Source organism: Phocoena sinus, chromosome 13 (genome assembly GCF_008692025.1).
Source record: "Phocoena sinus isolate mPhoSin1 chromosome 13, mPhoSin1.pri, whole genome shotgun sequence".
Lineage (NCBI taxonomy): Eukaryota > Metazoa > Chordata > Mammalia > Artiodactyla > Phocoenidae > Phocoena > Phocoena sinus.
The window spans coordinates 85574069-85598674 of NC_045775.1; the positions used below are offsets into that span (position 1 = coordinate 85574069).

At 46.6% G+C, this 24606-nt stretch overlaps 1 protein-coding gene across 4 annotated transcripts in view; it reads left to right on the forward strand.

Annotated features, from left to right (window-relative positions):
- Positions 1-24606, forward strand: part of IL1R1 (interleukin 1 receptor type 1) — a 161848-nt gene that overhangs the window by 3423 nt on the left and 133819 nt on the right. The gene's annotated exons all lie outside the window — the stretch shown is intronic.

Here is a 24606-nt window from a genome sequence, read left to right on the forward strand (position 1 = left end):
TAGGGACAGTGTCAGGGCCTTAGTTACGACTAGCGTCAGAGCCTTTGTTAGGTGTCGTGTCAGGGCCTGAGTGAGGGCCTTTAGATGTGGGAGAGAGAGAAAGAAAGCAAGAATGGAGAAGAAGACACCGACTTTTAAGTATCTACGATGTGCAAGATTTTCTATGTTTTACCCAATTTAATCCTCAACAAAAATCTACGAGGTGAATATTGTAACCCACGTTCGAGAGATGAGGAAACCGAGGCTCACTGAGGTTAAATATTACTTCACAGAGAAGGTGGCTTCGATGTGCAGCCACAGAGGGTTTTCTAACACCGAATCCCAGAAGTAAGAGCAGCTGGAGAACAGCTGACCCAAGCTGGGAGCGAGTCCTTTGCAAGAACACAGGAAGAGGGAGCAGAGCAAACATTTGCTTTCTAGGGGGGCAGCCTGGCTACCGAGAAGAGCTGAGCTACGTGTGTCCAGTTCCCCTCCAGACTCATCAGAGAAGCACCTGGAATCCGTGAGGGGACAGGAGTGACTAATGGCGGTCCCACCACACGGAAGGAAGCACCAGAAATGGTACCCAAGTGATCCTGTCACCTACAGCATTTCCTAGGGTTTGTCCTCTTGGCCTGTGAGACTCCAGCCAGGACACTACTTGTCCCACTAGGATGGGAGTGGGCATTCCACCAGTACAGTCCCACTCAACCTTTCTGGGGAGGCTCACCCAGGAAACACAGGTGCACTTTCTGGAACTTTCTGAGCCTGCTGTTGGGCAAGGTAGATTTAGCCTCCAGGAGGCTCAGGAATGATTAAGAACAGTATGTGAATTAAATTAGCTGCAAAACTCTGCTTAACTCAAGGCTGGAAGTTCACCTGGTGTATGTCCTGTCCCAGAGCACCGTTTTAACATGTAGGTGTTATTATTATTCAGGTGTGGTGAGGCCAACAGCTACTGGAAAGATGGTGTACTGCAGATCCCGAGAGAAGGGGCGTGCTGTGCCGTGTAGGGGCACACGGAAGCACCGGGGTGGGTCGGGAGCGCGGGGACAGCATAGCCTTTATTGTGGTTTCTGTGGAAGGAATGGGAGAGGCAGGGGAAGTGGGCTTAGCATTGGCTCGTTTGAATCATTTCAGTGGGCTCAGGGGCATGGGGCCTGTCACTGGTTGTCTGGTGACTTGGCTTAGGGCAGGTGGAGAGTGTGCCCAGCGTGTGGGAGCTGATAGAGGAAGTGGCTGGGGTGTGGACAGATTGGTTGCATTTGAAAAAGCGTGTTCTGGGAATTGGCTAGCCTGGGGAGGGAAATTTCCTACGGGGCCAGCAAGGCCTGTCAAAGCCTCAGAAACAAGTGGTTCCTACAATTATGCCCAGCTTACCTGGCATAGCTCGTCATACAGTCGGTCACGAAATCAAATGGCCAAAAGTAAAGAGCCAACAAAACAGGCTCCCGATTTTATATTTTTTTCAAGGAGATCATCAAATAGCCTTTATTTATTTTTTCAGTTTTAAGTTTTTTAATTTACGTAGAGTTGATTTACAACGTTGTGTTAATTTCTGCTGTACAACGGTGATTCTCTTATACATATATATACATTCTCTTTTCAAAATATTCTTTTCCATTATGGTTTATCATAGGATATTGAATATAGTCTGTGCCATACAGTAGGACCTTGCTGCTGATCCATCCCATATATAAAATCCTACATCTGCTAACCCCAACCTCCCACTCCATTCCTTTCCCACACCCCTCCCCCTTGGCAACTGCAAGCCTGTTCTCTATGCCTGTGAGAGCTGGGCACACAGCAGGTGCCCGGCAAGTATCTCTGGAGTGGACGGATGGGTGCCAAGTCCTCTGCTTCATCTACCGCCATCCTCTCCACCCACCCACCCCCGCCGGCGGGCCCCATGCTGGCCAGACTAAAATGCCCACATTTCCGTTCAGGCCGCTGTTCTTTCTTGGGTCAGGGCCTTGGCATGAGCTGCTTCCTGGGTCTGGAAAACCCCTTCCCATCCTGTTCAGTTGGCTGACTCCTGCTGACAGCCCGGAACCTGGCAAGGACACCTCCCCCATGTGCCCCGATGGGCGCCAGCAGCCATCGTGGTTGTCATTTATCGATGACAGGCCAGGCTCTTCCTAAGTAATTTTTCAGATGTGATCTCATTCCTTCTGAACCTACGTGCCAGGTATTACTGATGCCCCTCATTTACACGCGGGGACACTGACGCTCGATCAGCTTGGGTCCCTTGCCGGGTCACTTGGGTTACAGAGGCAGCAGGGGGCACAGGCGGGATTCCAGCCCTGTTGTCTAGCTCAGGTGCCGCGTCCCGAGCCCCCCGAGCCCCGGACTCGCTCTTCTCAGGGCACTGAAGGTGTCTGTGTCCTTGTCTGTGTTTTCTAATGGATCCTGGTCCTGAGCTCCTTGAGGGTGGGGTCCTTATTTTTTCTTTTTCAAAGACTTTTTTTTTTTGACGTGGACCATTTTTAAAGTCTTTGTTGAATTTGTTACAGCATTGCTTCTGTTTTATGTTTTGTTTTTTTGGCCATGAGGCATGTGGGATCTTAGCTCCCCAACCAGGGATTGAACCTGCACCCCCTGCATTGGAAGACGAAGTCCTAACCTCTGGACCACTAGGGAAGTCCCCGAAGTTAGGGTCTTTACCTTGTACACCTTGGCTTTGTCCCGACGACTTACGCTTAGCACACATTAAGCATCCACTAGATGCTTGGTGAATGAATGAGTGTATGAACAAGCAAAGGACAGTGTGAGGGGTCTGGGCACATGAAGACGAGGAAAGCAAAGCGCCCATTCCCACCCCGCCTCATGTCCGTCCTGGAGGCTCACCACCGAGTCCTGGAGTGTCCAGAAATCAGCTCTTCCCCAAGGGCCCATTTATCTAGCTGTCCCTGAGTGTACCTGGATGCTTCAAATGAATCCATCATCATACATGTTACTTAGAAAGCAGATTTCCTCATGTCAAAGACATCAAATGAATGAATGAACGGACTATACTGGCTGCTTGCTATTCATGGGAGATGGTTTATTCTGAGTGCTAACAAGGAGGTTTTTCTCTGATCCAAAGAGAAGATTGGAATCTGATTCCAGGAATCACTCCCTCCTGAACTCGGAGGTCAGAGATGCTCTTTCTGGAAGAGCTAACACTGCCAGGCTCTGTCCCTTCAGCCCGAGAGCTCACTGTGAAAAGAACCGTCAAATTCCCCCTTGTGTTTTAGGTTTAACGTATCTTCTGGGTGAGTGGGGAGGGTGACTACTTTCTGAGTCCCTGGCAGGGTTCTGAATGTTTTCTGTTCTGTGGACTTAGAGGTTCCCGTTTTAAAGTTCAAGAGAATATCGTTGTTGGACACGGGGTACTTGCTGGACTCTGACTCATAGAAGCCTATGATTAGATTATTTCAGAGTCTAATAAAAATAGTTTTAGAATAAAGTCCTTTGGGGATTATGTCGCATGCTGAGCGCACGGCCAGGTCTTTCTGAGTAGCTCGTGTTCGGCAGGGCACATCCTGAGGAAACTCGGGAGACTTATCTTCAGAGTCAAAAGCTGGGGTTGATTTCAGAAACCTCCTGGAGAGAAGGGATCCTGATGAGATATCTCAGGGGCAGTGCTTTTGGTTTCTGTATATTCTTTCTCCTCTCTTTAAATACAAATTTCCTGTAACACGCTTGAAATGACAATCTTTCAGGGGAGAACACTTATCAAGATGTTGCCCTCAACTTCCTTTTCTTTTTCCCACCCTCCCCTGCACACAGAGCATCAGGTGACAGTGGGCCACGAGCCCCTTGACCTGTCCGTGCTCACTGTCAACACTGACTCCAGCGTTCCCTAAATTACAATTTTTCTCCAGTAACCCAAAGCAGACTCTCTATTTCTTCCTGCTTAGAAGGAATTTATTTTTAAACAGTCTATTAAACGCCCACCATGAGTGAGATGCTGTCCCAGGCGAGGGTTTGGGGGGAGGCACATCAGTGGTGAAACAGCATTTCCTCGCCCACTTGGAGCTTGTGGAACAAGTGTGGGCGTGACACTTTCATAGTTTATACCCGCTCCTGCAGGCCACACAAGCCCCAGTGCCACTGGCACACGGGGACAGATGAATGGCAACTAAAAGTCTTCTGTAGCTCTAGATCTGTGTCCATTAGGGATGCCTTTGCTTTGCAAGTAACAGAAAACCCAATAGAGAGTGGTTTAAACAAAAACTGGTGTTTATTTTCCCCCCACGTTGCTAGAAGCATAGAGGTTTGGCGGCTCAATGATGTCAGGGTCAGTGACTCTTGAATTTTTGACCTTTCCCCATGGTCACAAAATGACTGCTGGAGTGCCAGACATAGTGCCAACACTGATTACAGCCCAGTTTCGTAAGAAGCTTGTACAGTGTTTCTGTGGGCTGGAAGCAGAACGCTGGCGTGGCAAAACCAAAGAGGGGGTGGTATCCCTCTACTCTCAGCCCTCCGCAGGTATCCCCAGACCTGGATCCTGTGTCCAACCTTCCTTCCTTCAGGGAAACTCCTTTCCCCAGTAGGAACATTATTTTGGAGGGGCAGCTAGTCATCCCTGACTTGGGAAGGTGTGGATCTGGGGTGGACGTTAGCCTCTCCTTGCGGTGTGGTAATCCAGGGAGCTCACGCAGGCAGTTCCCGGGCTGGACTAATGTAGACATGCCTGACATTCTGGTGAGCAGTGAGTGCATAGTTTAGGCCTTGATGCTGGGACTCTCAGGAAGGGAGGGAGGGAGGGAGGGAAGGAGAAGAAAGGAAGGAAGGCTGGAAGGATGGAAGGAAGGAAGGAAGGAAAGAAAGAGAAGAGGAAGGAAGGAAAGAAGGAAGAAAGAAAGAGAAAGAAAAAAAGAAAAAGAAAAAAGAGAGAAAGAAACAGAGGGGATCGAAGCAAAAATGACTAAACTGTACTACAGAGGAGAGTGTAGTAGCCACACATTAGGACAGCAGGCTTTGGGAACACAGAGGGGAGAAATGACCTCCAGAGTGGTGGTGTGTGTTGCTTGGTGCGAGGCTAGTAGGATGAGAACAGGGTGTGCGTCACAGAAGAAAGAATATTTAGTTCCTTCGTTTATTTATTCATTCATTCAACAGATATTAGCTTTCCCTCCCTTAGCCAGACACGTCCCCTGCCCTGCAGGCGTTTAAGCCTCATGAAGAAGACAGACAAAGACCGTGTGGCGAGTCGGCTAAGACGTAACCTTGTGGGAAGTGTAAGGAAGGAGCGAGATGAGGGGCTATAATCGAGGGTGTTACCCAGTCAGGGAGGTCAGAGAAGGCTGTTCAAGGGTGAGTGAGGTTTCGGCAAGGGTGGGGGGGGAGGCATCCCATCAGAGGAACAGGCTGGCCAGTGAGCAGGGATTGGGGCAGTGTACACCAGGCTCTTTGCCAGACGTTCTGAACTTGAGTTTCTGCTTAGAACAGTCCTGCAAGGTGAGAATTCCCTTAGTTTTGGTTCCCCTGAAAGTAAATTCTGAGACAGAGTGTTGGTTGCCGGTAGTTTACAGGGGAGGAGATTCCAGGGAGCAGGTGTGAGGATCCCAGAGAGCGAGAGAGGAATTAAGAAACAGCCATGCAAAGGGTGGTTTATGGAGCTCACCTGCTGTGGGCAGTGTGGCTCGTGTCCACCAGGGCCTCCTGAGAGGTGCATAGAAGGTCTCCCACAACTTTTTCCTTGAAAGAATGACACAGATCAGGAGTGAGGGCCCCTGAGACACCTGCTCCAGGTGTTATATGCATTTTAAAGATGAAGATCAGAAAATATTAGCCTCTAGCCCAAATTTTCGCTGCAAAGAAACGACAGGGCAGGGGTTTGAACAAGGTGGGCTGTGACTGCAGAACTTACATTTTACCACTGTCCTCTTCACTGTACATTAAAACATAATTATCAAGGACGCAGTGAATTAAAATGGATGTTAAGGTCAGTGTTGATGCGGTATTTCCCTTTTTCATTAGTTTTTAAATTGAGGTACACTTGGTTCACAATGTTGTGTTCATTTCTCTTGTACAGCAAAGTGGTTCAGTTATACGTGCATACAAATAGATATATGTACACGTTCTTTTTCAACATATTCTTCTCCATTATGGTTTGTCATAGGGTAGTGAGTATAGTTCTCTGTGGCTGTGATATTTTTCTAAGTGCCGTTAATCTCTCCAGGCCTAGCAGTGATGCTGAATCTCTGGTGCTGCTACGGTACCAGCAGAAGAGGTATCACCACCCTGGGTGGTAGTGAGGGATGACGTCACATAATCTACAGAGCAAACTAACTGGCCAGTGAGGATTTAACCCAAGCATAAAATAGTGAAAGGGGTGTCAGTAGGGTCTCTGGTAGGTTAAAGGTGGTCGCAAGTTATTTGCTACTTCTCCCAACAAGAGGAGGCATTGAAATCTCCTCCCCTACACCTGGTCTGGCCTTAGTGACTGGCTTGACCAGTAGAATGAGGCAGAAGTGACTTTCTGGGAGCCCCAAGGCTCGCTCAAGGGGATCCCTGCCACTAGCAGGTGGGCTGCTTGGATGGGACGCTTGCTCTTGGAGCCCTGAGCTGCCATGGGAGCTGTCTAGCTACTCTGGGCCCACCTTGCTGGAGAGGCCCAAGGTGAGCGGTTCTGGTGAGATGGACAGGCTCCAGGTGAGAGTTTCAGCCAAGTCCAGCTGTCCAGTGTCTCTGCCAAGGTGCCAGACGCGGTAGAGACCCACCAGACCAGGCAACCTTCAGCTGGTACCACCGAGTAAGCTCTGCTGATGCCACATGGGATGCCCATACTCTGACCCACAAAACTGGGATAAAATAACATACTTGGTATTTTAAGGTTTCGTTGCTCAGCCGGAGGTAACTGGAACATGACCTCTGCTTTCCATTTCCTGTAGTCACTGCAGTCTTACTCTTCTTAGAAGGGTATGTAGCATCTTTAAATGGCAGGTTGAAACTCAGCTATTTGTACTAAGCTCTAATCTGTACACCTGTAGAAGTCAATGGGGAATTTGGGTATCTCTGTGTCTCTCTCTCTCTTTCTTTCTGTGATTCATGTGTGGAATTTTGGATCAAGCATCTGTGAACATGCTCCAAGGGGGTGAAAGCACTTTCCATTCTCAGCTCTGAATGGTAAGTGGTGGACATGAGCCTTGGGAGCCAATATGTAAACCCAAGCATGCAAAGCAGTAGAAACTCCGCACAGCGTGAGGGGCCCTCCCTGAACACCTGTAAGTAAAGCAATGATTACGGATGTGCCTTCTGAGAGGAAGCAGCGTAAGTCCCCTACACACACGTGAGTTCCATTCCAAGAGCGCATTCGTAAGTCTAATTTGTTCGTAAGTCCAGCAAAGTTGGCCTCGGTACCCAACCAACGCAATCGGCTATATAGTACTGTACTGTAATAGGCTTCTAATACTTTTCCACAAATAAACATAGAAAACAAACAATAAAACATGTTTAATCTCATGGTACAATATCTTGAAAAGTACAGTAGTCCAGTACCACAGCTGGCATCCAGGGGCTGGCATCGAGGGAACAGGCAAGAAGAGCTACTGACAGGAGGAGGGAGAGGAGGTGGGAGATGGTAGAGCTGAAGGATCGTCAGCAATAGGAGACGGAGACGGAGGGCAAGCTGCCATTTCACTCACGCCTGACGCTGACGGCACAGGTTCTGGTTCCCTGCTGGATTCAAGTCTATCTACCCTCTTGCTTCCGGACACCCTGGGCTTGAAATAAAGATACTGTACTCTATGCAGCGCTGTACGGTAAAGCACACAAAAGTACAACCATTTGTAGAGGATGCATGCACATGACCGTGTACACCAGACACGTGAACTAACTTACATGATTGGACATGTGAACGCCATGTTTGCATCTTTGAAAGTTCGCAACTTGAAGGTTTGTCTATAGGGGACTTACTGTAATGCAGAAAGTAGGAAATAAAACTTTGGGAGATGCCCACCGTTTAAGAGACCAGGAGTCAGAGGAGACCTAGCTGAGAGCTGGTTTGCAGAGTTCGTGTCATGCCAGAGGAGGACGCCGGCAGAAAGCACTGGTATCCTTTGCCACAGGGAGATCTGGGAGACTGGGGTGCAGACGCCGTCCTCACAGCTCCTCGTGACCTCAGCTACATATCTATTTTTGGAAAAAAGACATCTTCTTTCACTAACTGTGCGAGTAATTTAGTGAGGTGTCCCACCTCTTTGGGGGCCAGGACATGACATGGTCTTATCTATTTTTTTCAGTGACCACAGGCAGCTATGTCCTGAGCAGCTCCTTTCCCACTGGGTGGGGAATCTCCCTAAAGACTCTGCAGCCATTCCATAACTTTCCAATAACGCTGGGTTATTGGGAGAGTCAGGTTCTGATTTCTAAGACTTTGTCTTGTTCATGTAAATATTTTAATCTCATGATATATTTCTACCTTTTACCCACTCTTGTGAGTCTGTGTGTGTATGTGTGTAAGTATTGGTATGTATGTGTATGAGTGTGTGTTGTGGAGAGTTTGTGTTGTGGAGAGTTTGTGTTGTGTATGAGTGCGTGTTGTGTATGTGTGGTGTGTGTATGTGTTGTGTGCGTGTGTGTCGTGTGCTTGCGTATATGGCTGAGTCTGTCATCTCACACCGGGCTGGTTTGTCTCCCTTGAACTCACCCCTCTGGGCTGGTTGGGGCTGATAGGAGGGACAGCAGAGCCCTCGAGGGGTGCAAGGGTGGCTGCCTCTGGCCAGGCTGCTGTCCTTTTTCTACTGGCTGTCACCACTTTCCCATCTTGCCCTGAACTGGCCTGGGGTCCTTTTGGGTGCTTTCCACCAAGTGCTAGCCATCTGGAAGTGGGAGACAGAGGGCACTGGTTGGTTTCTCAAGGGTCCTGGGGAGGGTGGTCTCATTCTACATCTCCCCCCACCCCACCGGTTTTTCTGATCATGTTAATATCCCCAACACCTTGATCTTTTCTGGTGGAAGATGCTCATCACTCTGGACCACCTTCCCGTAGCCTCTGCCTCCCACTAAAAGGAGAATAAGCCTCTTCCTGAGCCCTTAGTAAGTTCCAGCCATCCTGACTGTTGAATGCTTGAAGTTCCAGCCCTTTCCTGAACGTTACCTAATCAAATCCCCTAGACCGTGGAGGGAACAGAAGCTGAGAGGGGGAAAGACTGCCCAGGCCACACCCCCAGCCAGTGTCCTTGCCGGGGCTTCTCCCCAGTCCTCTGCCCTCTGGTCTAGTGTTTATTTGCCATACCACATACACATGTCCACAGTCAATCATTTGTGCTTCTGAGAACTTCCTTGAGTCTCATCCCGTCTTTTTAAAGATGTGGTAACCCGAAGTTCACACAATTCCCAAATACGGCTGAAATCCGGTTTTGTGTTAACACAGGATGACAGATCCTTTTGACACAGCGGCTTTGTTGTCCGCTGCCTCGGTGGGACAGTGGGTGGGTGTCACCAAGAAGTGGTCACAGTCACATCTCTTCTTGTGGTTATAATGAATCAGTTGGGCATGTCTATCTTATAAAAATAGTACAGGTGACTTTTCTAAGTCATTTTAGGGAAAAGTGTCATCATAAAATACTCCCAGAGAGCTACAGCTGTAATTTCTTGCCCTACGACTCACTACTTTGGTGGATCTTCTTGGAGTTTACCGGCTTGCCGTTTGATGACCTGGAAGAGTTGAGAGTCATCTGCAAAGCTGGAGATTTCTCCGTGAACTCCCTCATTTTAGACCACGTAGAAGTATTCATTTATCCTGAAAGTTGGTTTTGGCCCCCAGGTTTCCCGTCTAGACTCGCTAAATGTTGGCTCTTCTACTGACTGTATTTTGAAATCATCAGGTTAGATCTGGGGCAGGTCTGAAGTAGGACCAGAATCCAGGGAGGATGGTGACTCCCAGACCAAGTAGTTTATCAAAAGCTGGGATTTCCACTCGGGCAAGTTAAGAATGGGTACGATAAGCATATAGAAGGTGATTCAAATCAGATTTACTCAACTTAGAACATACTGGGGGTGTCACCTGATGTTTGACAGGAACAAAGACAATGAAATGGGCATTTAAATATCATTAAGGAAATGTCTGGGAGTCATTCGGGAAGAGGTGGCACCTACTAAAATGCCAAAGTTTCAAGTAGGGTCTGAGTTAATCTTTCCACATCAGTAAGTACATATCTACAAGGTACTATTTTTTGGTGGGGTAAATTAATTTTTAATAGTTTGGGATGTATGTATACTGTAAAATTGTGGCGTACTATGGTCTTAAATAAACCAAACTTTCCTGTGGGGATAAAACGTTTCAGAGTAAGCCCAAGTCCTGGGATCCCATAGTCTGTCAAGATAATTTTTAATGGTGTGAATGAAACTCCTTTGTGTCACTCTACTGAAAACTATTTAACCAATCCCTATCGTAGCGTGTTAAGTTGTCTCTCATTTTTAATTATTATGAACAATGCCACGATAAACATTCTTGCCTCTTCCGACACCTATCTAATTGTTTCCTTACGGAAAATTCCCAGAAATGAAGCTGCTGAGCCCCCCCGGATGTGCATTTCAAGGGCTTTAAATAAAATACCTTCAGACAGGTCCTACGTATTTACATTTCCACCAGCAGAGATGCAGGTGCCCAGTTCCCCATATTCTTGACGTTGCTAAGAAAACACTTTTCTTCTAGGGAAATTCAAGGTCAACGAGCCACAAAGCCCGAGAAGTGGAATTCACTCAATAAGTGCTTTTCAACATGCACGTCCTGAGTAGAGAAGTGGATAACATCCTTATTTCCTCCCAGTCTCTGGTGTTTGCTTTCTCACATCAGACACAGATGGCCATAGATGAAACGTGTCCAGTGTTTGAAACCAGCTATCGAGCGGCTGTGGCTATGACGCCGTTTGGTGTTGCCAAGCCTCGGGGAACCCTCAGCCTCTGGGTTTAGAAGTGGGATCCACTCGGCCGACGGGGGCCTTGGGACAGGCTCCGAGGGAACGCTGCTCCAGGGGCCTGTGAACCTTACCTGCCCAGGGCAGTCAGGGTTTGGGAAGACGGATCATTCCTGAGTCAACTTTGTAGGTCCTCAGCAGCAAAGAGTCAGCAGAGCAATTTGTTCCTGAACAGGGACCTCCTTCAAATTCTGGAAGAACTTGAGTGCAGATTATTGATTTTAATTAAAATAGTAATTAATTAAAATGGTAATGTAAAATAGTAATTTAATATTTATATTAATTTAATATAGTTAAAATATTAATAAAATATTAATTTCTTCTCGGTAGCAATTTCTGTATGAAACATTGACCGAGAGTGGTTGACCAGAGCACGTCTGAGAAGGAGCGTTAGGGAAACTAAGGGTGAGATTTTATTTACTTTCCACAACACCTTTTGCTCTGAGATGTGTTCTCTCTGCCTCCTCCCGCTGCCTTAATTCATTTTATATTAAATTCATTTTATATTAAAAAAAAAATCTGGCAACAATTTTAGCCTCAAAAGTGTCCTTCACCTCCAGCCATCCCACTTCCTTCCTGGCTTTCTCCCAAATGCACCAGACCAGGGAGATGGTGGAGTCCTGTGGTGGCTGTTTAAGTACCAGGCTAGCCTGGGTTCAAATCCCAGCTCAACCGTTACCTCTTTGTGACAGTGGTTCCTTAAAATTTCTGTAAACTGGCAGAATAATGCCTATTTCATAAGGTTGCTTTGGAGATTAAATTAAATGAGGTACTATATGGCGAGTATCTCCAGAATAATCCTCCTTAGATGACGATTTCCAATTGTGTGTCTCTATGAGCCTAGGGTGTGGGAATTTTCAGATTACAATGATCTCTTGGTTTGCTGGTTGATTTCCCAGACTTCTGGGGAATTACCATTTCTCTTGTCTCCCCCAATATCCTGCCTAGCCTGAAGCCCCCCTTCCAGGCATGGTACCCCTCACAGCAGATGTTGATGTGTGCTACCCAGACTCAAGCCCTGCTTGCAATAACCTCAGTTACTCGTTGCAAACCAGTGGTGGTTTTATGTGATGAGCAGATCAGAGAGGGTGTAATGAGAGCAGGTCAGTGGTTAGAACTCTATGGCCTGGAGAATACAAATCTGTAAAACTACTATAAAAGATATTTTTAAAATGCAGGTGGACTTTGCCCACCTGTTTCTGAAGCAGGAGAAGCAGCACACCACCTTATGGCACGTGAAAGATTTTAAAAGGATGTATGTCCCCACAGAGCAGGGAGCAAGCTCATAGAATAGCTTGTCTCCACACATGTACAAATGGAAGAGGGGCATTTGCTAAGGATCTAGAAGTCAGGGAGAGAGCATCACAGCAGCGTGTGCTAAGCAATTATTGGGAACATCTTGAACCTTTGGGTTGCCCTCTGGGAGAACATTCAGCACGGTGTCTCACAGCTGTGTCCTGAAGCCGCCGCAGACGAGTCCGTTCCTGGGTATCTCACCTTGTCTCCGAGCATCTCCTTGCTTTTGGAACCTTGGTCCAGCTGGTAAGCCCCCCGCAGTTCTTGGTCTTCCCTTCTCTTCTTTCCTATAGTCTGGCTGTAGGCAAGAAAACAGTGAGCTCATACTTTTATATAGTTTATACTGAACTCAGTTCATCCTCGCCATAACCTGTGAGAATGGCAGGTGACCCTTAACTGCTCCCGTGTAACTGAGGTTTAAGTAGCTCAGGGCACTCAGATTCTCAACTCTTGCCATTTCTTCTCATTTTACTGTAAGCTCCGTCTTGAGGTGTGCTGACGTTTTACTAGCTGATAAAGCTATGGATTGCCATCGGAGAGAGCATTTACCTTTAAACAGGTGTCTTTAGTGATGGTGCTGGTAGAGTTTTAGACAACATGGCATGGGCATGAGAGAGAGATTTGGGAGAATTTCCCCGGGTCCTCAGATCACAAGACCGCTTACTCACCTCTGTAGGTGAGTAAGGTGATGAATTACAGGGGCAGATCAAGGGTCTGTATCGCTTCCGGGCGATCCAATAAATGCTACAGATCCTCCTGTGTGGGGGATGGGTGGGACTGTTTAAATCCTTTTAAGTCAAGCCAAAAATTGGGCTTCAGGCCAACAGCTGAAGGAAGCCAGTAGCTTCTTTGATCAAGATGCATGAAGTCTTCTGGGATCTCCCATCAAATGGCATTGTTTTCAGAAGCTCTCCTCCTGCGGGCCATTGATACCAAACAGTGCTTTGAAGGCGACTGTTGAGCCATGGCTGGCTTTCATTCTTCAAAACAGACTTGTGAAATGAAAATAATCATGCTCTACCAGAGCCAAGAAGCTCAAGTAGTCATTTCTTCCCTCAGTGCAAGTTAACAGGAGGTTATCTTTAACACTCATCTGAGGCAAACTGAAACAACAGGGTCGATTATGGGAAGGGCTGCAGGCGTGTTCGTGAAGGCAAAGCTTGGTTTTCCCAGGACTGGGGTTTCAAAAGCCCCAGCCTGACCAATCAGTGCAGGCTAGAGGGCCTGGCTGGAGGCTCAGGAAAGACTTAGGGCCATTGCCCTCGTGTGGTTGAGGCCACGGGAGTCTTCTGGACACCTTTTGCTGGTGTCCAGAGATGTTCAGGCTCCCACGGGTAGGCTCCTTCGAACCAAATTCAAGAGGCTGATGAATTCCAGAACATCAATTTGTTAATTACAGTAGGTGTGTCCCTTCCCAGTGACTTATGGAGGTGACTGGGAGGTTGAATTTGGGATCCTGAAGGCAGCTTGGGGAACATGAAACCAATTCCCGTGGGAATTGGAGGCCTGATGGAATGTTGAGGCAGTGAAGTAGCCAATGAAGAGCACGGTCCCTGCCCCAGACTTCCTGGGACTGGGTCCCAGACAATGTTACACTGGTGACATTGACATACAGTTGCTTGTAATTGTCTCTTATGGTCTTTTTCATTTCTCTGGTGTCAGTTGTGACTTCTTTTTCATTTCTAATTTTATTGATTTTCTTGCTGAGTCTGGCTAAAGGTTTATCGATTTTGTTTATCTTTTCCAAGAACAAGCTTTTAGTTTCATTGATCTTTTCTATTGTTTTCTTCATCTCTATTTTATTCATTTCTGCTCTTACGATTCCTTTTCTTCTGCTAACTTTGGGTTCTGTTTGTTCTTCTTTCTCTAGTTGCTTTAGGTGTAAGGTTCGGGTGTTTATTTGAGATTTTTCTTGTTTCCTGAGGTAAGCTTGTATCACTACAAATTTCCTTCTTAGAACTGCTTTTGCTGCATCCCATAGGGTTTGGGACACAGCAAAAGCTGTTCTAAGCGGGAATCTTAGAACTTTCTTTCTCTGTCTCTCTTCCTTATCTATGGAATTGGTATAATTTCATCAGGTTTGGTGTAAGGATTAAATGAGAGACTCCACGTTAAGCATGAACGACGTCAGGTGCATGGTACCCACTGCGAGGGTTATTTGCCATCATCGCCTTCCAGAGCAGAGGGCGGCAGGCTTTTTCTGTAAAGAATCAGATAGTGAATATTTCAGCCTTTGCTGGCTACACCGTCTGTATCGCAACTTCTCGATTCTGCTGTTACAGCACAAAAACAACCGTAGATAATATTTAAACAAGTGGACAGGGTTGTGTTCCAGGAACAATTTATTTGTAAAAACAGGTGGTGGGCGGGACTCTATCCTTGAACTGTGGTTTATTGACCCTTCATCTACAGGATCGCTGTGATAGTGGAATGCCAGGTGGTGGGCAGATAGGGAGGCTGAAGCACTCATTCCCGTATTACGAAGGTGACAAAATTTGATTCCCTTGGCCCTTATGTTGGTGCATTTTCCCCAACCCTGGGCAGCCCAGTGCTCACATGGGTGGAAAGAATCCACTCTGCTCGTTTGCCTAGGAGGGAGGGACAGAATTCCAAACCAAGGCCTAGCTGCCAGGGAGGGATCTTAAAGGATCATGGAGGGTGGAATCTCCATTAGAAGGGATATTAGTGATCAACTGTCAGATACATCTCTTCCCTCAACTGCATCATATCCAAGAAAGGTGGTGAATCCGTAGCCAACCTTGACCAAGAGCATCATCCAGGGATGGCTGGAATCAGAACTGTCCTTAGACCAGAGGAACAAGCAAAAACCCAGAGACTTCTTTCTAAATGTATTTTCAGTCTCATAATGTTTTTTGCAAGTTTGGCCAAAAATTGAGCCCAGAGGAATCATAGAAGAAAGTTGCTTGAACCAAACTGGACCCCTCCGAGCCAGAAGATGCTGGGCGGAGAGCACTAAGTTTGTGTGGGGAGAGGAGACATCACAGGCCTGCTCTCAGCATTCAAAGTTGCTGCCTTTTGTTCAACGTTGACCGCTCCAAATCGCCCAAAGCGGGGGTCTGGGCAGAGCCAGGCTCCCTGAACAATTATACTTCCTCCTGCCCCCTATCTGGGAAGCTGTGGTTTGGGAACTGTCTAGAAATCTGAGTCAGAAAAGTGAGGTGTGGGGTTGCAGGGGAATCTTTAGTTTTAGGGTCAGGGAATCCCCTGGTTGCTGGCTGCAGGCCCCGGACACAAATAAGTGGAAGTTCGGACCTAACGTTCCTAGGTGTATATTAACTGACTCAGAAATATCTGGACACGTGGTATGAGGGCCCATCTGCAGCCTCACTTTCAGCCTCAGAAACGCCAGGAGTGAGGCTGGCTGAGCTCGTGGTTGACTTGTGTTCCTGGACCACTTGATTTCATCTTCTGAGAACGTCCTTTCTAGATGTGTAATTAACATCCATTTGGCTTTAGTCAAAGCTGTCTTGGCCAGGGTACAGTCCTTTCCCTTAAAAGTGACCTTTCATGCATCAAATTTTACCCATTTTCCATAGGTCCAAGTGGATCCCAAATTCCCAAAGTTCATTAACGTTATAATGTCTGGGTGTGTGCATATCTACACATAAATGTATAATATATGTGTGTGTATTTGTGTTATATATATGTGCATGTATGTACATAGGTGTACACACACATATGTATCGTTTAGGTGTTTGGTTTTTTTTTTGCCAAAATTGTCTCCTGTATTTTCTAAATAGGAGGAGCGTTAGGGTAGTGGGTGCGTGGCCCTTCATTTGCTTCTCTCAACTATTCAGTGGGCCGCAGGTGTTGGTGATCCCAAAGGCCATGGCGCAAGTTGCAGTGCCTTTTCTGACCTGGTCTTAGGAGTCACCTACCATCATTCCTGCAGGCCTGTCCTGACTTAACAGCTGAGACAAAAGGGCGTGAATCTCTAGCAGAGGAGGGTCATTTTGGAAGCTGCCCGGTCTGACTGTTGTCACATCCCTGCATGAGATGCAGGACTGGCACAGAGGAATTGGCTCTTTTCACCTCCCATCTCTGACGACACTGCTTTCTTGCACTGCCCTGTGTGTGCCCTGGGCTGACATGTTGCTGCCATCTGGTTCAGCCCCATCTCCTCATGAATACCTCAGGAAGGCCTTGGACTCGGGACTTTACGATCCTAAAAACCAAATCTAGAGGGTCAGAAGCCTGTGAAATGTGTGCATCCAATTAGGGATAAGGCACATGTGTGTACACACGTGTATGGAAACTGCCTGGAGAACTGGTGACATCTGCTGCCCTTGGGAGTGTGGCCGTGTGTCTGTCCTGCCCTGATCCTCTCCTTTGGTTGCCCTGTGTTGCTTCTGCACCCACACAGCCCAGTCCATCTCCAGCAGACACAGCGGTCAGAAGAGTCTGCCTTTCTCTGTGTTGCTCAAAGGACATCTTTAAAGGGCTGGCCTTATCTGCAGAATCCCATCTGCTCCATTACCTGTATTTCTAGTGCTCTAGAGACTGTGTTCTCACTTGTTCCCTCCCTTCCCCTCCCCCATCTCCTCCCCCTTCTCCTCTTCCCTCCCTCCCTCTTTCATTCATTCAGCTGTGACCACGTATGGCTGTGTCTGGGGCTGTGGGTGGAGCCCTTTGCTCGCCATTGGCTGTTGGACGCTGTGTCAAATGACGCAGGGCTCAGGCTGGGGTTTCCTTCATTAGATGCGGCTCTTTCTTTTTCTTTTTTTTTTATTGAGATATAACATTGTGTAAGTTTAAGGTATACAATGTGTTGGTTTGATAATTTAGAGACTGCAGTATGATTTCTGCAGTAGCGTTAGCTCACACATTTATTTCTTTTTTTTTTTTCTAGAGACGTCTTTTATTCTAGAGACGTCTGGTCTCTAGACAGGGGTCTGCGCTCATAAAGCCCTACACGGGGCCTGGGGACGAGGACTGTGTCACAGTGTGACGTGGATGATCCCTGTTCTGGGGAGTGACCTGGATGGAGCGGGGAGGCCTCCAGGTGGGCGACATCAGCTCTCAGCTAAGCTACTGGAGGGGGAGAAAATGAGCCTCCAGGACTGTGGTGTCCAGGGTTATTGTTCATCAATGCTGTCATCTCTTGGGTGGTTTTTAGAGTCTTTTTTTTTTTCTTCAGGGAGAAAAGGCTTTATTGCAGGGAGCCCAAGCAAGGAGACAGGAAACAAGTCTCAGATCTGTCTCCCCATTGGCTTTATAAATTTTTAAATTTTATTTTATTTATTTTTTTTTTGTGGTACGCGGGCCTCTCACTGTTGTGGCCTCTCCCATTGCGGAGCACAGGTTCCGGACGCGCAGGCTCAGCAGCCATGGCTCACGGGCCCAGCTACTCCGCGGCATGTGGGATCTTCCCGGACCTGGGCACGAACCCGTGTCCCCTGCATCGGCAGGCAGACTCTCAACCACTGTGCCAGCAGGGAAGCCCTCAATTGGCTTTTTTTAAAAAAAATTATTTTTATACAATTTTTAAATGTGTCACTCCATTTACAGTTATTACAAAATATTAGCTCTATTCCCCATGTTGTACAATAAAAATAAATCCTTGGAGCCTGTCTTACACCCAATAGTTTGTACCTCCCAATCCCCCACCCCTCTATTGCCCCTTCCCTCCCACTGGTAACTAGTTACACATTTTCTTTTTTTAAACAATTTTTACGTGTTTATAAATTTCTTATGTTTGGAAATATTCTTTTATTTTTTCCTCAAATCTTATTAGTATAGTTTTCTTTTCATTTTTTTCTCCTTTATAAAAATTGAAGTATAGTTGATTTGCAATGTGTTAGTTTCAGTTGTAGAGCAAAGTGATTCAGTTATATCTATCCTTTTACAGATTCTTTTCCATGATAGGTTATTACGAGACATTGAATATAGTTCCCTGTGCTCTACAGTAGGGTCTGCTTTGATGTGGGATCTAGGAAGTCAGTAAGGAACTGACATGCCACTTGAGTAATCTTCCCCTGGCCGGGGATGCTCTGGTGAGTGTGGGTGTGTGTGTCAGGGTGGCGGTGACCTGGATGCCCAGAATAATTAGCTTTCTACCCAGTTTGAACCTGACGAAGATACAAGAACCTCTAAGCAGAGCTCTCCTACCCTGCCAAGGGAGGGAGAGTTATCTAGGCTTTCCCCACCCAGAGCACAAGGCCACTTTTACGTCAAGCACCAGGACAATTTTTTAGAAGTTCTAATTACCCGAAGAGAGCTCTTTTAAGGGGAAAACAAATACACTATTTAATTAACATATTTAATTCCGTGTTTGCAATGGGCCCGAAGGGAAGTAATGACGTTATGAGCACAAACCGTGAGGTTTCACGGACAGCTGCAGGCTCCCATGTGCTAGTTTTTTAATTTTTTTTTCAAGTTTTTATTTTATGTTGGAGTATAGTTGATGAACAATGTCGTGATGGTTTCAGGGGTACAGCAAGGTGATTCAGTTCTACATACACATGTCTCTATTCTTTTTCCAATTCTTTTCCCATTGAGGTTGTTACAGAATATTGAGCAGAGTTCCCTGTGCTCTACGGGAGGTCCTTGCTGCGTATCCACGTTAAATACAGCAGTGTGTACTTTTTGACAGCACGCTGCCTGGCTTTCAGATCAGAGACCCTTGTGTGAACCTAAAAGGCACTTGGTTACCAGGCACTCGTGTGGACTTGGTGACGCGGGCAAGGAAACTTGGCATTTCTGTCTGGATTCCTCGATCCAGGCACCGTGCAAACCCCCTTCACTGGGACAAGTCCTCTGAGCTGCCGTCACAGTCGTGTCAATACTCCTGTTTTTACGGACAAGCAGCCAGCTTGACTCAGAGGCCATGAGCATCTCCTGCTGCGCCTTGGAGAGATTCCTGTACCGTGAGCGCGCGAAACTCACACACAGCGCTACAGCCCTTCAGGGTCCTTCCTTCCCCCTCATCCTACTTCACTGTATAGAAACAAGTCCCCTGACCCTCCAGAAAGCGAAGATCTTTGTTCTTTCTGAGCCATTTTACGGGGCACTTTCCCCCTATTCTTATGGCAGTGAATTCCTTCCCTTTTGCCAGTTGGCTCCTGCAATCCCAGCCTCTCTAATTTTGCACCCAAACTGAGCCCTGCTTTCCCTTCTTATTTGCCCTCTCAATTGTTCTAAGCTTGTAGTCGTTTGAAAGAGTTCAGCTGATGGGCAGAAAACCCGAAAGGAATTCTATCTGCTTGGCTGGCTTGGGCTTACCAGCTGGGAGCAACCCTGCTCCCTGTTCTGAAGGTGATTTTAGGGCGGCCACAAGGAGCAAAGGGAACGACTTCTTCATTGTGAGACACAGAGGGGGATGTGAGCAAAGCTTAAGAGTCTGGGGAGGGGAGAGGACCAGAGTTTAACTACTGTTTTATGGGATGTGATCTGCTGTGACTTTTCCTTTCCTTTCTATGTGTACTTACGTGTATGTATATGTATATATATGTATGTGCCTGCCTATCTATTATCTATCTATCTATCATCTATCTAGCTAGCTATTATCTATCTATCTATGTATTTATACACACATACACAAATGAATCAAAACCAAATAATTCAAGCCCTGTTTTCAAAGTGATGTTTTTAGACTTATCAAAACATTAAAACCAACTTTTAAAACAAAAGGAAAATGAAAGAAATCCTATTTTACAAGTGCAAGGAGGGACTTCCCTGACGGTCCAGTGGTTAGGACTCCGCACTTTCACTGCCGAGGGCCTGGGTTCGATCCCTGGTTGGGGAACTAAGATCCCACAAGCTGCAAGGTGTGGCCAAAAAACCCCCAGAAAACAAAAAACAAGTGCAAGGAATGTCTCCAGAGTCTCAAGGAGTCAGGATCAGGCAAAGCCCCAGCCTGTCGGCTCGCATCGCGTCTGCCCACCTGTTGCCCTGCAGGGTAAGCCTGTGCAGCTGGTCCAGGTCCAAGTGGAAGGCAAGCTTATGGGCGGATAGAGATGCTTATGAGGCAAACTGCTTCCACAGGTGAACACGATCTGGGCTCTGTCACCAGGCAGCGCCTGGGTAACCCTGGACACATCACTTCCCCCTGCCGGACCTCAGTTTTCCCTTCTGGAAAATAAGTGTCTCTGAGGGACCCTCGAGTTCCTCACAGAGACAGTATTCCATGACTTATAATCACGGGGCTAGAATCTGAGAACTGTGGTTACAGGACGAGTGTCATCCTGATGGCCCAAATCTCACATCACCATGGAGGATGATCACGTGGTCTTGACTCTATTCTGATGTGCAGAGGTGAGGATGGCAGGGATCTGGGGCTACTACACTTGCCTCCTGGATTTTCTTACCATTTCCAAATGAGACCCAGAGTAAACCGGGCTGGGAAATCACCACTGGGTCCCTAATTCCAGCTCCTCCCTTGAAGAGCTCTGTGATCTTGGGCACAGAGCCATCTATCACATTTGCCCTCCTGGGGTTTCTCTATCAGAGTAGGTGCCTTACAAGGTCATAGTTCAGGCTGTGTCTGTGGCAGCATCTGCTCAGACTGTCGTTCAGTAACCAGAAGCCTGTGATCATGATAATGTCTAACGTACTCCATGGTGAACGGGGGATGCCTTGAGAATCCTGGTCCACAAGAAATAGCAGACTCTAACTTAACAGCCACGATTTAACAACCTCTTATTAATAAAACATCTTGGTGAGTGCAAAGCAGCAATTAGATTTTCCAGAAAACATGTGACTTCAGTTTCTTGGAAGTGTTTTTATAACTTCACAGCAATAAACATTTTCCTCATCTTGAATTAAAGGGCTGAGTGGGTCCACTGAGCATTCTGTCTTTTGGAAGTATTTCCTTTGGATAGCGTTCAACACAACACAATCCTTATAGACCAACATTTGGAAAGCCCCTGTTGTGACTGCATCTGACCAAGGACTAACTTCAAGTTTAGGTGGAAGGGGCAAGCGATTTCTGTCCTCAACGTATTTATAAAGGTAATATTTCATGATTTCTAGTTTATATGCTTTTCATTTCAGCCACTTTTTTTACCCCCTGAATCATGATCAAAATATACAGATGAATAAAAATCTAAAACTTTTTATACATAATCCCACTTCTTATAATTGAGAACTTGTATTAGTAAACTTTTTTTTTATTTGCAAGTGGCAACCATTCTCAAAGTAGCATGTGAGAGAGAGAGAGAGAGAGAGAGAAGGAATCTATTGGCTCTTAATACAGTAAAGTTAAGCAAAAGCCAGGAACATGACAGCTTCAGGCATGGCTGGATCCAGGGGGCCAATAAGGTGCCTTTTCTTTGTGTCTCTTGAACAGGTTCTCTTCATGTGGTAGGCATATTAGCCTCTGGTAGGTCGAGGGGTACCTTATATTTGAATAGCAACCCACATGAGAAAAGATCATCTTCCCTATATCTCTGGCTGAAAGAGCTCAGAGAAGAGTCTGACTCGTCCAGCTTGGGTCTTGTGCCCCCCACCCCATGCTAGTCACCGTGGCCATAAGGATGGTAATAATCTGATCGATCAGGCCTGGGTGACACGTCCTCATCCATTCTACAACTCAGATAGTGTGGCTCTGTATCACTGTTTCCTCATTTCTAAAAATAGAAGAATATTCTTCTGGCTTATTTCTTAAGGCTGTCATGCAGGTAAATTGTTTGATGATTGCTTTCCATAACGCGCTTGATTTTCTTGGACAACGGTGTTGCATTTCAATCAAATATGGGTGCAGGCGCCTGCAGAGTAAACAGGATGCTGGCTGGTCAGAGACTCAGGCTGGTCATCCTTCCACGGGATTCCCGGAGGGAGGGGGATGTGGTCCCTCTTCCCTTCTTCTCAATTTATGAAGGACTTTCTGCTTCTGGGTTTTTTAGCTCCTACTATTGTACCCAGAGCCCAGAGTAGAAAACCAGGTTGAAATGAAAGGCTTGGAATTTATTCTAGAAAAATCCCAGAGCCTTGGCGGTGTGTCTCTCATGGGTCAAAATCAAGGGCTTGTGCATAAAATGGAACGTGGTGATAATTTGCATTATCTGACTTATGCTATTCTGATGAATGGCTTTGTCCCATACAAAAGCTGTGGTGGTGAGGACTTCTTTTTCCTTTTCAGAAACGAGGGAGTGAATCACCAGGGTCCAGGGCTGCCTCCCTCAATAGGAAAGCCCCCGAAAACTGGGATGAGTCATCACTTTCTCGGGGCAACGCTGGGAGCTCAGTGCTTTGGTGTTAATTGAAATTCTCCTTTTCGTGAGATTTTCCCTGAAGATGTGGAAACAAGTGACTGGGGGGAGGGTGTGGAGAAATGAATAACACGATAACTCCTGAAAGTCTTGAAATGATCCCATATGTGTCTTCTCACTTGGAGAGGCAGACGGGCTCTGTTTGTAGTGGAGAAGCTGAGGTGTCACCTGAGCCACCAGGCCAGTGTCGCACGTTAGTTGGGGCCCACCTGGAACCCTGACTCCTTCTCTGGCTGCTCATAGCCTCAGACACATTTGCACGCAGCTTCAGGGGTGAATTGGGGGTAATTTATTTCCGCATTCTCCTTAGGAAACAGGCCTTCCATAATCAACAGAACTTCATACCACATATCCTAAAATTAAAAAAAACTCCTCTAAGCCAAAAGACCTTTAGTTTTATTCCCTTGAATAGATTTCATGACCCCTGGACAGACCTTGTATGTCATACTCACCTGTGTACTTCTGAACAAATAGTCCTTCCCCCTGTAATCAAATGTCCTTTAACCTCTTTTCAAATATACCTGATCAGTTTTCCCTTTTCAGCAGGCCTTTGAAGTTTGTTTACATCGAGTGCAAGGCCTTCCCTCCCCTGTGGCCACAGAGCAATTCCGGGAAGGTTGGTGGGTGGTGGTTCTCTGGGCATCTCTGTGCATACAAGGATGTGTACCTGTGAGCAGGTGGGCCAAGACCTGTAGAGTGAGGCTCCCTGGCTTTTCGCTGGAGGGAGTTTCCTCATTGTTTCCCATATGAGGCTCCCCAGGAAACAATCACAGCCATACATCAAAATTCCGAGTCTAGGATGTTTTCCTACAAAAAATGGAGCCCTTTCTTTCTTGACTCCCTTCCTCCACCCCAGGGGTTTCTCTCTCCCCTGAGTTTTTTCTTTTCATTTTTTAAAACAGCTTTATTGAGATATACGCCGCATATCGTACAATTCACTCATTTAAAGTATATAATTTAGTGGTCCTTCTGTGCAGTCACTCTTGTACACCAATCACTATAATCCATTTAAAAAAGTTTTTATCACCACAAAATAAAACAAACCTGTACTCATGAGCGGTCATTCCCTTTTCCCATCATCCCCAGCTCTAGGCAACCGCTAATCTACTCTCTATCTCTGTATGTTTGCCTGTTCTCCTCATTTCATATAAACGGAATCATAAAATGTGTGTTTTGCAAATGGCTTCTTCCACTTAGCATAGTGTTTCCAGGTTCATGCATGAGGAACGTGTATCCGTATGGAGATTCCATGATTTGTAATTCTTTCATCAGTTGACAGCCGGGTTGTTCTCGCCTTTGGGTCCTTGTGAATAATGCTGCCATGAACGCTCTGTACAAGGTTTGTATGGACCTGGGTGTTCAGTTCTTTGGGTGTATATCTAGGAGTGGGACTGCTAGGACATACGGTACCTTTATGCTTAATCCTTTGAGGAACTTCCAGGGTGTTTTACAAATTGATGGCACCGTTTTCGCATCCCACTGGCAATGTATGAGCGTTCTAATTTCTCTGTTTTCACCAGCACTTGTTACTGTCTGATTATAACCATGCTAGTGAGTGAGAAGTAGGATCTCACTGTGGTTTTGATGTGTATTCCCCTAATGACTCACGATGTCGAGCACCTTATCTTGTGCTTATTGGCCATTTGTATACCTTCTTTGGAGAAATGTCTATGCACATCTTCCGCCCATTCTTAAATTGGGTTATTTGTCTTTATTGTTGAAGAGTAAGTGTACTTTTAAAAAAAAATTCTTATTTCATATCGGAAATGCTGGTCAAGTGTTGGCTCCGGGCACCCAGGGCACCTCACTGACCCGGGTGGGACAACGGGGGCCTCTTCCAGGGCCTGTCGAGGTGGTGACAAAGTGTGCTGTTCTATCTGTAACGTTGGGATCTGGAGCTTTTCATGACTGGGCAAGTCTGCCTGCCCTGCGTTTTTAATGGACTTCATTAACCTTCCCATCTGTAAAATGGGAATAGTGTGTCGTTCTTACCAAAGGGTGAGAGGATCGAATGAGAGAAGCCCATAGAGCTTTAGAGGACCGTCGTCCTCACCTCTAGCCCCTCCGTGAGGCAAGGCTGGATGGCGTGCTGCCTGCCGGCGTAAAACCAATTCACTGTCTTACGGGGACTTATAAGATCCAGATACATCCCTTCGTTTGTTCCTCACGCTGACCCCGTGTGGACGTTA